At 42.3% G+C, this 13,022-nt stretch overlaps 1 protein-coding gene across 4 annotated transcripts in view; it reads right to left on the bottom strand.

Annotated features, from left to right (window-relative positions):
- SOCS6 (suppressor of cytokine signaling 6) overlaps window positions 1-13,022 on the bottom strand; it is a 155,212-nt gene that overhangs the window by 27,300 nt on the left and 114,890 nt on the right. For 3 of the 4 annotated variants that reach the window (XR_005985419.1, XR_005985420.1, XR_005985422.1), the window contains 3 exons: window positions 11,115-11,289; window positions 10,439-10,744; window positions 8,400-8,895 (listed from right to left, as the gene is read on the bottom strand). The gene's annotated coding sequence lies outside the window, so the exon portion shown is untranslated. Of the gene's footprint in view, window positions 1-5,316; window positions 5,437-7,474; window positions 7,706-8,399; window positions 8,896-10,438; window positions 10,745-11,114; window positions 11,290-13,022 lie in introns of those variants that run through there. The other variant, XR_005985421.1, reaches the window with a different exon arrangement.

Here is a 13,022-nt window from a genome sequence, read left to right as displayed (position 1 = left end):
GGTGAATGTTAACACAGTTTAAATAAGTAAATACATAAGCAAGCACGGGACACCTTCATTGGGAGACTTGAAAGTTTTCAGAAAGTCCTAGAAATCTCCTTAAAAGATTTTTCTCTTAAGAGAGTCACCACAGACTACCAATTAGGGAGGCATAATCTTATAGTTCAAGTCAGCAGCTCACAGATAGTAGACTAGATATTCTATTGAAGCTAAAGGTGGCTGCAGGAGTTGTAGTTTATTGTACCAAAACAAATTTCATGAGCAAATCCAAGAGCAACTAGTTAGATAATCCAAGGTGAAGTGTCCCTTAGAAAACCAAGGACAGACATTTAAGGAAAGGAACCTAACACCAACTGCTTCTAGAAGGAATTGTATTTTTCCCCAAGTATATACATGCAAAACACATGTAAATCCAACATGATTTTTAAATATGCATAAATATGCTGATTAACACACACACACACACACACACACACACACACACGAATGAGGCCTGAGTCCCTAAACTAATTACCCTAGATCTGGTTATTTCTACAACCAAGCATTTATTTAGTACCCTCAAACATAACATGTAATAGAGTCTGAGCAAAATTGCATGTTACATGATCTCCTAATGACTGCCTAAATTGTTCAAACAAAACAAAACTTGAAAGATTGAAAAGTAGATACAGTGATAGAAAACTATGATAACCAAAGAAAGATGTCATCAAGCATTTGTGACATTACTTGCATTCGCATACCAAAATATCTTGATTTATAGCAAAACTCAAAACCAGATATTCTGCTCACTGAAATGCATTAATTCTGAGTTTTAATTCTTTGATTTAAAACATGGAGGAGGTTGGAGGGTTTTTTGTTGTGATTTTTTGGGGGTTTTTTGTTGTTTTGTTTTTTAGAAATGTAAAGGGTAGCTCTGATTTGCCCTGAGTCTATACCTCTCACGTATGAAATTTTCATACAATTTAATTCATACAATTTTCATACAATTTAATTTCCAAATAATTTCACCAAATTTGAGTATGAGCTCAGAAGTTGTTGCCCGAGATATACATTTTAGTAGTTAATGTAAAAGTCTCGAGAATGTATATCCTGAATTCAAATATTTTTAAAAAGGGAATACTATACTATGACACAGCAATCCCCATTTAAAAACACTTTAGCCTTGAGAAATATGTATTTTAGAATTAAGATATTCAAGTATTTAAAAGCAAGTCAGTTGCAAGCATTAAGTACACATTTTCAGCACGGATTCAGTTTCACTGCCAGTAAAATGTCTTCAAACGTTACATGAACCTTAGGCTGGTCCACTCCAAGCTTCATCCCTAAATTTAATAATGGTAGACTGCCTCTCCATGCCCTAAGAATGGCTTTTGAGCTGAACTAACAGATTCAGCAATACAGACAACTAATTATATTAACAACTTGAAAAAAAATAAAGTATATGGGACACCTGGGTGGCTCAGCAGTTGGGCACCTGCCTTCGGCTCAGGTCGTGATCCCGGAGTCTGGGGATCAAGTCCCACATCCGGGTCCCCGTGGGGAGCCTGCTTCTCCCTCTCCTTGTGTCTCTGCCTCTCTCTCTCTGTCTCTCATGAATGAATGAATGAATGAATGAATAAATAAATAAAATCTTTAAAAAAAGTATAAATCAAAGGTAGCCTGTCCTTGCCCTTGAAAAATTTAAACTATCGAGAATTATGAAATGCATAGAATTGCCACAAGGGGGTGCTGCGGATAAACCAACAAGAGTCCTTCCTTGGCCTGGCGGATAACTGTGAAATCATCTTCCAAGTTTTCACTCTCGTGAAATTTCGAGATAAAGTCAGACTGCACAAAAGCAGAGATGTTATAAAATAGGAATATGTCAAGAACATATACAGAGAAATAGAGCATCAACATGAAAATAAGTATCAAAAGACAAACAGGAGAGGCTAGCAGGCTTATTTTCTTTTATCTTATTTTCTCATTTACAGATTTAGTCATTTTAGACAAGCAGTCTGCCTCTTCTCAACAGAGCACTAAACTCGAGATACATTTATTCATCATTTTCTTTAGGAAACAATCCACTTTAAAAAAAAAAAGAAAGAAACAAAGAAAAGCATCTCAAAGGCTCAGTTTCCTGGAGGGTCCCCACCACCAGCCAGCCTCCAATTACACCACCCGTCAATTTGGCTCAAAGTGCTGTCTGTTACCATCACATTCTCAAGGGCTAAGTAACAAAACAAAAGCAAACAAACAAAAACCCTTACTCCTGAAGGTTTAAAGTGCAAATCAAGGCCTGAAATTCTGAGTCCGGCTCTGTTGTGCTCAGAATTAATTCTGCTATTTTTAACTTCCTAAAAGTGAAGTCACTGAAGAAAGTATGATGGAAACCTGAGGACTAAAAGTTATAAGCAGTTTTATTATTTAGCTTTAAAAGCTTTCCCATGAGTGACAATACAAAAACGAAGCTGCTCTCACAGTGCTGGGTTGTTCTTTTTTTCATAAAAGCATTTATTTGATTGATAAGATCCTGATACCTTGAGGTTCGATTATTTTTCAAGAATTGTTTTCAAAATGAATCACAAAAGTGCTTTTCTTCAACCTTGTTAGCCTAACCCATATCCCCCACATCAACTGCAATTTAGCTATTTTAGATCCTTTTCCCCCCCTTCTTGCTCTGAATTTCAGTGGGCAAAGCATGAATGATAATAAAGTAAGATGGGTGGCAGGGCCAAGCACCCAGCAGAAGCTTTACTAATTATGATTTCCTTCCCCAGTGCTTCCAAATGGCTTTTTTGTGTGAGGGAGGGGACACCATCCCCTTTGCTTATGCACAAGGGTGGCTGCATCCACAGGTGTCAACCAACTTTCTGTGTGCTGCGACCTTGAATTCTCAGGCAAGCTCTCCCATCCAAGGAGGTGTCACCATGCTGACACCTGCCATTCCCCGTGACTAAGGCCTTGAGAGCCACGGAGGGGCTGCAGGTGATGTGTAAAGCATAGTGTGCAAGTACCAACAGCTGGAATGAAACTAAACCCTGTAAAATGCTGGGCTTTAAGTCTGCAGGGTATGTCCTCAAATCCTGAATTGCAAAGTGATGGGCAAGAGGCAGCAAGGCATGAAAAGAATGTGAATTGTATAGACAATCCATCCCCCTTCCTCGCAGTGGGTTGAATAGTGTCCTCCAGAAAGGTTGGTTCCTGTCCTAACCCCAGGTACCTGTAAATGTAACCTTATTTGGAAATAGTGCCTTGCAGATATCATTTTTTAAAAGATTTTATTTATTTATTCATGAGACACACAGAGAGAGAGAGAGAGAGAGAGAGAGGCAGAGACACAGGCAGAGGGAGAAGCAGGCTCCATGCAGGGAGCCTGACGTGGGACTTGATCCCAGGACTCCAGGATCACTCCCTGAGCCAAAGGCAGGCACTAACCCACTGAGCCACCCAGGGATTCCCTGAAGATATCATTAATTAAATATCCTGAGAGGAGGTCATCCTGGATTTAGTGTTGGCTCTATGTCCACTGACTGGTGTCCTTATGAGAGAAAAGAAAGGGGGGGTTAACAGGGAGAGACCAGAGGAGAAGGCCACGTGTAATAGGGCGGATAGCGGAGTGATGTGGTTACAAGCCAAGGAACGCCAAGCATAGCTGGCAACTACCAGAAGCTAGAAGAGAGAGAAAAGACTAGACTCTCCTTCAGCCTCCAGAAACCATCACACCTGCCAACACCTCGATTTCAGGCTCGTAGGCTCCAACACCATGAGATACATAAATCTCCCGTTCTGAGCCGGCCAAGTTGAAATAATTTCTTATAGCAGCCCAAGGAAATTAATACAACCACATGGGTTCACCTCAGTTCCCCACCAAACATCATTACCTTCATCTAAACTAGAGTTCATGGGTTGTATCTGACCCAATGCAGACTGCGTATCAACCACTCTCCAACCTATGCAGCCACAGATATTACACTTAACATGTTGGGTCTCAGTTTCCTCATCTATAAAATGGGAATGAAAACAGAAACTAGCTGGTAAGGCTGGGGTGAGAGTGTCTGTCAGGGTGGGGGACAGTACACAGAAATTGCAGGTGCAGAGAGCCCTGTCCCCAAAGACAAAGCTCTCGGCATGTGGGAGCCACAGGCCCTGAGCAGGAGGAAGGCCAGTAGTGTCTGCGATAACCAGAAAATTCTAACTGAAGAGTGAATGTGAAGTAGACCTTGAAGTGATGGTCGCATCTGGATGGGTCAGAGAAGGAACTCTAGGCTAGCTTTCAGGGGGGTCAGCTCAGGAATATAAGCAGAGAGAATGGGGTTGAAGGAGTGTGTGCAGGAGGCTGGGTGGCTCAGTCAGTGAAGCATCTGCCTTCGGCTCAGGTCATGATCCCAGGGTCCTGGGATCTCTCTCTCTCTCTCTCTTTCTCTCTCCCCCCCCCCCCACCCAAATAAATAAATAAAATCCTAAAAAAATAAAAAATAAAAAATGAATGTGTGAGAACCGGTCAGGTGAGATCAAGCTCACATTGGACAGCAAGACTAAAGTTAGAATTCACTAGAAACCCCACAGACAGCTTAGATCTGATACACGGTGACGCAAGACACCTTTGCCTAAGGAAATCATGACCCAAAAAAGAATATTTAAGGCAGATGTGTCCAGTGGGAAAACGCAGAGGAGAGCTCCTGACCCCTGCCGCGGCCAAGGCCTATGCACTTCCAAGCTGAGCAGCACCGCTGTAAAAGACACCAGCAGACAACAAAAACAGATTTCCAGAATGCGAATAGAAAAAGACATTGATTACCCAAGACCCACCTTTTTTTATATCAGATTCAAACATTACTCTGTCAAGTTGTCATAGACAGTTTTAAACTCTGGGCATCTGGTTTATCTGATCACAGATCCTGGAGGGACAGCAGGTCCTCAGCAACTGGCACAGGTTTCCAGGGACTGGAGGGGGCCCCAGAAGGGGGAGCAAAGGAGGCTGAGGAGAACAGGCGGTGAAGAGAGGGGAGGCGGAGGCAGAAAGGGTTCAAGAGCTCCAAATGTGCAGGTATAAAATTAGTCATGGGATGTAGTAAGCAGCATGGTGACTAGAGTTGGTGATACTATACTGTATATCTGAAAATTGCTAAGAGAGTAGATTTTTTTTAAAAAGATTTTTATTCATTTGACAGAGAGAGAACACAAATAGGCAAAGGGAGACGAAGAAGCAGGCTCCCCACGGAGCAGGGATCCTGATGTGAGGCTTGATCCTAGGACTCCAGGATCACAATCCGGGCTGAAGGCAGACACTTAACCAACTGAGCCACCCAGGTGCCCCCAGAGAGTAGATCTTACCAGTTCTCATCACAAGAAGGAAGTTCCGAACTATGGATGATGAGGATGTTAACTGGACTTATTGCAGTGATCACTTTACAGGATGTACAGATACCGAATCATTATGCAGTACATCTGAAACTGATAGAATGCTGTATGACAATCATATCTTATTTTTTTCACAAAAGGAGCAAAATCAGAGCAGGTGCCCAGAGAGCTCCTGTCATTGTTAAGGGAAGCTGAAGACAAACGTGGTGAGAATGGAAATAAGGAGAATCAGACACAGGTATTTTGAAAAGTGAATTGATGGAGTGAGAACAATGAGCTAGAAAGAAATGAGGATCCTCTGACTCCAGCACCTTCCTGAGATAAATAAAACTGACTCGTTTATAGAATTGGAAGGAACAGGAGAAAAGTGAGGCAAAGGCTGTGAGTAACCACAAACTCGGGGTGAGCACACTCTCACCACTCTACCTTCTGCACCTACAATGGCAACAAACGAGGCCCTTTCCTAAGTATTGCCTTGATGAGCGAGAATTATTGATTCTCGATACGGTTGTATCGAGATATTCTTGATATCGATATGGTTGTATCGACACTGTGGAGTTAAAATAAATTGTGTGGAGCAGCCCGGGTGGCTCAGTGGTTTAGTGCCGCCTTGAGCCCAGGGCCTGATCCTGGAGACCCAGGATCAAATCCTATGTCGGGCTCCCTGTATGGAGCCTGCTTCTCTGCCTGTGTCTTTGCCTCTCTCTCTCTCTCTCTCTCTCTGTGTCTGTGTCTCTCATGAATAAATAAAATCTTTAAAAAAATAAATAAAATAAATTGTGTGGACTGAACACAAACGCTACCATGAGAGAGAAATTACTACAAGGAAAACTTAGTAAAAAGAAAAACAAATTTTTTTTTTCCTAAGAATCTCCTGGCCACAGGGGGTCAGTGTTGCTTCGAAGCAAAATGACCCTAAATCCCTAAGGGGGTAGAAAGGTCTTAAAGATGAATTATTCCATTTTCTTCAAAAACAACATGTTTTGATACATCTGATTTTTAGACTTACTGAATGACAGATGGTTACAGCATGTTAGAAAATTTCAACTTGTTAAAAAAAACAAACTTGTTAAAAATATATATTTCATGCAAAAATGAACTTGGATCCTCACCATTCAAAAGCGTTAAGAGAAATTAAGAGAGGGGAGAAATATATATATATATATATATATATATATATATATATATATATATATATATATATAACAACACATGCATCCTCTCTGATACTTCTACGTGTTCAATATGAGTGTGCAATTTAGCCCAGAGCTCAGTGCCAAGGAAAAATAAAACCATGTCTTTACTCTCTGACTGAAGAGGTCAGACACACGCTCATGTACATATTCCAAGTGAGATTTTAAAATTAAAGCAATCCTTGCAAGTTGGCAAGGTAAGAGATGCAAATAACCATCCCATCAAGTCAACCTTTATGTGGATTGCTTTAATGCAGTAGTATACAGATTATTTCTCTGCCTCTCCTGCCACGCATTAGCACATTTACCACTTGGTAAAGATACAAAAAGAAAAAAAGCTCTATTGACCCTACATATGGGGAAAAAGAAAAAAGAAAAGAGTATTTAGTATATATGTGCAATGGGATATTACTCAGAAATTTTAAAAAAGGAATGAAATCTTGCCATTTGCAATGACACAGATGGACCTAGAGGGTAGATTGCTAAGTGGGGTAAGTCAGTTAGAGAAAGTAACCATGTGATTTCACTCATGTGTCAAAGTTAAGAAATAAATGAGCAAAGGTCAAAAAAAAATAGAGTCGAACCTAGAAGCAGACTCTCAACTCTAGAGAACAAACTGAGGGTCACCAGAAGGGAGAGGATTGGGGGGTGGGTGGGTGAACTAGGTGATGGGGATGAAGGGGGGCACCTATGATGAGCACCAGGTGATGTATCCAAGTGTTGAGTCAATATATTGTACACTTGAAACTATTATTACACTTAACTGGAATTTCAATAAAAACGCACAAAAAGAAAAATAAAATAGAAAATGTACTGTAGACAATGAAGCAGAGATTAGCATTGGCTAAATTTTCATTTGAAGAGTAGAGTTCGCAGAGGTGTGAAGGAGGGAAGGAGAGCTAGACCAGCTTGAACGTAGGGCAAAAATCACAACTAACCTGTTGAGAAAATCCCACAGAAGGTTGGAGGCCAGTTTTCAGATGTGTGGTGACATCTTGATTCATCCTCATTGCCCCAGTTCCACTCACCCCTGAAAAATCTGGATAATCATTCATGCGTTGCTCTGGACAAAGAAATGGATACAACCAGAAGGATTCCAGCTCTTGCGAAGCTGTGTTAAATGAGTAACCGGGCTCGGGAATATGCGATCTCCCATCGTGATAGAGTCTCTGAAAGCAAAGAGCAGAGTGACCAGACAAGACCTCCCAGAGGAGAGGACATTCCAGTGGAGATCTGAGGTCTGCAGACCGTGGGGACCACGAGCTGTGTGTCGGTGTTTCGGGTCATGGATGCCGCATGGTGAGTGCGAAGGAAAGAAATTCATGGGTCTGCTGGCCCAACAGCAGTGGGGAAACCAAAGAATGGAAGGAATCATGACCCAGTTGGCATTTAAAGGGGAAAAATACTTTGGCTGACGTGGGGTGGGTGGAACTCAGCAAGAAGAGAAGTAGGGAGCCCACATGGTGAGGAAGTGGTACGGTGCTCCAGGAAGGTGCCCCTGGGAAGATGGAGAGGTGAACTGATACAAGACATTTAGAGGTAGAATCAGCAGGTCCTACTGGAGGACCAGACGGGGAGGCGGGGAGGCAGTCCTTATGTCTACGGTGCGCATGTGTGTGTGGTGCGTGTGTGCACAGGTATATGCACACGCCTGCACTTATGCCTCTACTGCTGAAACTTAATTGTGTTGTTTCTACACCAACATAACTAACCTTCCCTCTTTAGAATTACTAAATTTGTACTGGATGACACAGAGAAGTACCAAGTAATGTATCACTGATTGTGTTGGATCACGTACGTAAAATAACACCCATCGAGTGTTGTGACTTTACTGGTCACGGAAGCAAAACTATATCCAGCCCAATGCTTTTAAATTTTAATAAAGAAGAGATTAACAGGTGATTATACCCTTACAATTCTGATTGTATATCTATTGTTCAAAGTCTCTGTTGCTTTTTTTTTTCTCCTGGGAGTATTCATGGGAAATGAACAAATTGAATCCAAAAATAGTCATCTCCAATTTCATTTCCATTCTATGGGAGCATTTTCAACAACATGCAGACTGCGATAAGAGTATCTGCCTCAGCCAGGCAACCCACGGGAGGAATGATGGATCTGCGGATACTTCTAAGTCTTAATAAACATCCGAGGTCTAAAATGCCCTAGATGGGCAGAGCAGCTCTCCTCAGTTGGTTCTGGACTTTCCTATGAACGCAGAGTGTACCTGGGCAAGCTGGTTTCCATCTGGAAGAACCGGATGATCAACTCTTGTGGGTAGAATCTTGAGTGAATTGATTTCAAAAGGTGTCAGGTGCCAGGTGGATATTACAGGAGACTACAGGTGTGGAGGTTTGAGAAACTGTTAAATTATAGAACACAGTGATAAAAAGGCAGTTAACTATAATGGCTATAACTTTCCCATAAAATAGTTTGACAGAGAGCCCCATGATGTCTCTATTCTAAGGAAAAGCCCGAGGATTTTTGACTTCTCTCGTTAGTGATTGTTGTAGGAACAAATCAGGATAATGGTTGTAAACGGCTTTGAACAAATATTTAAAAGCACAATGCAAAAACAAGACAATGTTGTAATTACTTATGATTTTCTTTTATGAGTCACCTGTTGCAATTTGTTATAACTATAAACTTTAAGCAGAAATATCCTACAATGATAACAAATATCATATTATATAGTAGTAGTATTACGTTGCTTATTTTTAGTCGTCATCAAAGAAACAAATGCTAAAAATCGCCTTTAAAGATTTTTTTAGACTATAGCTATTTTGATTTCATCCCAAACCCTGAAATCCAGCTTTTGAAGGATGGAATCATGGCGTGTGTGTTTTTACAACTCCCTAGATGATTTTATTTTTTTATTCATGAGAGACACAGAGACACAGGCAGAGGGAGAAGCAGGCTCCATGCAGGGAGTCCGACGTGGGACTCGATCCTGGGTCTCTAGGGTCAAGCCCTGGGCCGAAGGTGGTGCTAAACCACTGAGCCACCCAAGCTGCCCATCTGCACTGCTTTGATGAATGCAGGTAAGAGTGCGACTGTAGTAGTCAAATAAATATGATTCATTTTAAATTGAGATTTTAAAAATACAACAACCTTTATAAATTAGCAAGGTAAGAAAATGCAAATAATCTGCCCATGAATTAATCCATTACCTTTATAGTACATATTTTTTTTTAATTTTTTTTAAAATTTTTTATTTATTTATGATAGTCACAGAGAGAGAGAGAGGCAGAGACACAGGCAGAGGGAGAAGCAGGCTCCATGCACCGGGAGCCCGATGTGGGATTCGATCCCGGGTCTCCAGGATCGCGCCCTGGGCCAAAGGCAGGCGCCAAACTGCTGCGCCACCCAGGGATCCCTATAGTACATATTTTTTAAAAGCAGTAATATAGAGACCATTTCTTTGCTTCTCTAGCCACTCATTTACTTCAGTGTCTCTGTCCCCCAGAAACCTGGACATCTCCAGAAGGCATCTGTTTCACAGATAATCAAGGACATATATCCCAAGCTGTCCTCGTCTCTGGCTCCTCTCCAAAGCTCAGGTGCTGTATAAAGACTCTTTGTTGCCAGTGGTGCCCTGTCCAGGGAGGCCACCTGGGGACCCAGAGGCCAGTGCCCAGTGTGCTGTCATCTCCCCTGAGCCAGTCAAGCATGGCTGAGATCTTAGTGTACCCGCCAATGCTGTGGTGAGCATGCGCTCTTACATGCACACTTACACGCACACCTACACTCACACTCCACGCACTCACGTACCCACCCCAGCACACACACCTAGGTCACGCTTCTGGAATGGTTCCCCAAAATTGCTTCCTTCTGCTTCCAGTGGCATTCCCAGATTTGTACAACTAGTGCTGTCTAGGTTCAGTCCCCAGATGTGAGGCCCTCACCTGGGAAGTAGATGTGTGGAAAAGGCAGGAGAGCATCTGAGAGTAACAGGATGAGGGCGGAACTGGAGGCCGAGTGACAGGCCGGAGTCAAAATTCTTTCTCCATGAATCTACAATCCAGGGCATTTCTATCATATCAAGTTTGGCTCAACTGTCTTCTCCCTTAGTTTCTGGAGCTGCACACTAGAGAAGGCTTTTCCAAGGGGTCCGCAGAAATGCTTGACATCTAGCTTGACTACAAGTTAGGTTCAGGCCGTGAGCTATCACCGTTGGTCCCAGAGTCCTTGGTTTGCTGTGGGAGAAAAATCTAACAGGCCAGAAATAGCACAAGGAAAACCATGAAAAGGCTAGTTTTATTGACAATTAAACATAAATGTGTTTAGAATACATTTAGAAAGAGCTGTTCCGATGTTTATCTTCTATTCTCCATGGAAGTGTGCTCAATCTATGATGTTAGTCCTCACCCTCCTTCCTCCATCCAAGAACAACGTTGTTACTGTGTCCAAAAATCTGGACCACTGCTCTGGAAAATGACCCAGCCCTGTGCTGGTCCATTAAGCAAACCTGTCATTAAAGGCTCCTTTGTCAAAGCTGGTCCTTCCCAAGGTGACCGTACGTCCTGACTGTGAACGCACCCGCGTCAGACACCACTGGTCAGGCAAAGCCTTGGTACTTACCCCTGATTGATGTAGAAGAACAAACTCTCAGATGGCATCCACTGGTGTGGAATAGGGGAGGGTGGAGCTCCAGTTCCAGATAAGCATCAGAAATGCCTGTTACCTTGCAGATCTCACTGTCACGAAAGTTCTGAACCAGGCTTACACGATGTCACAATTAGCATCATTTCCTAGGCTGTGAGATTCACACAAGTATACATTTTCATTTAGGGAGAAGAGAAAGAGAGCTATATTTTGGTCCAGTAACTCCCTCATGTGGCTATAAGTCAAGGAAGATGCAAACACGTCATCTCAAACAGCTTTAAAAAAAGAAATATTTCTTTTGAAACAATTTTGGACTTACAGAAAAGTGGCAATAATAGTACAAAGAATACCCAGATAGCCTTCAAGTGGAATCCCAAATATAGACATATTATCACATTTGCCCTATCATTCTCTCTGTCTTAATATGAACAGTACATTTTTTTTTCTGAATATTTGGAAAGTAAGCTGTAGACATAATGACCACCCCTACTCCTAAATACTTCAGTCTTACTAACCACACTACAATTTTCAAAAGCAGGGAAGGAGCATTGATACAACACTATTATCTATTCTAGGGATCTTATAACAGCTTTGCCATTTGTCACACTAATGTCCTATGCAGCAAAAGAAAAGGAAATGGAAGTTTAAGGCTTCCGGTAGAGCCACCACGGGTCTGAGATTCTTTCCAGTAACAGGGTAGATAAGAACTATTAGGACTCAGAATACCACAGAACTGGGTAAAAACATCTCTTGGTATTTAGGCCTTGGACCCCTGCTGAATCAACATTCCTTTTTTTTTTTTTTTTTTTTTTTTTAGACAGAGAGAGAGAGAGAGCAGGGTTTGGTGCAAAGGGACAGAGGAGGCAGGAGAGAATCTCAAGCAGGCTCCACGCCCAGTACAGAACCTGATCTCAGGTCTCTGGGATCATGACTTGAGCCAAAATCAAGAGTTGGATGCTTAACTGACTGAGCCACCCAGGTGTCCCTGGATCAGCATACTCAATTGCAGAGTGAGAAACAGACACAGAGAATGTTGATTATGTGCCTTCTATTTCTTCTCTGTGTCTCCTTTGACAAACTTAATTGATCATGACAACACCTACCTGATGCCTGGTACACCCAAGGCACCATCTTTGGGGCAGGGAGATACAAGGTTAAATAGAATACAGTCTCAACACCCCTGTGAATCAAAATGACAGCAGCTAAGTTTGAATAGTGCTAAAAAAGGGAAAAAAGGAGAGAGACAACAGATTATTGAGTCCCTACTGTTTGGTGGATGCCATATCAAATGATTTTTATACATACCTCATTTAATTTTTACACACATGGTGAGACTGGCTTTATGTTTCCTGTTTCATAGATGAGGAAATTGAGGCTCATAAAATAAATCTGCCCAGGGCCTCCACTCAGTGAGACACAGAACCGTAACCTGAACCTGCCTCCAAAGCTGTGCTGGCCTCCCGGAAAGTAAGCGGTGGGAACAGATCATGTGGAGCAACAGAGAGGGAGACAGTGAGTTAGTGGAGGGCAGGGAGTCTCCCACCGGAGCACAGGCTGCAGGACAGATAGGACTTTGAGAGCGAAGATGAAAGCACAGTCCAGGGGTGCCTGGATGGTTCAGTCAGTGGAGCGTGTGACTCTTGATCTCGGGGTCGTGGGTTCAAGCCCCATGTTAGGTGTGGAGATTTACTTAAAAAAAACAAAATCCTAACAACAACAAAATGCAAATGCAATCTAGACAGAGGGGAGAGCCGGTGGCTACATGGTCCTACACTGTGACTTGGCAAAACAGCCAAATTAGGTTCCCATGAACAGAGGAAACAGCTTCTCAGGAGTTTGAGTCTGCTGAAAGGGCACTGCAGCAAGTCGGAGAGCTGGAACAGA

The sequence above is a fragment of the Vulpes lagopus genome, chromosome 24, assembly GCF_018345385.1.
Source record: "Vulpes lagopus strain Blue_001 chromosome 24, ASM1834538v1, whole genome shotgun sequence".
Lineage (NCBI taxonomy): Eukaryota > Metazoa > Chordata > Mammalia > Carnivora > Canidae > Vulpes > Vulpes lagopus.
Note: the sequence above shows the minus strand (reverse complement) of the source record. Positions and strands in the feature narration are given on the sequence as shown.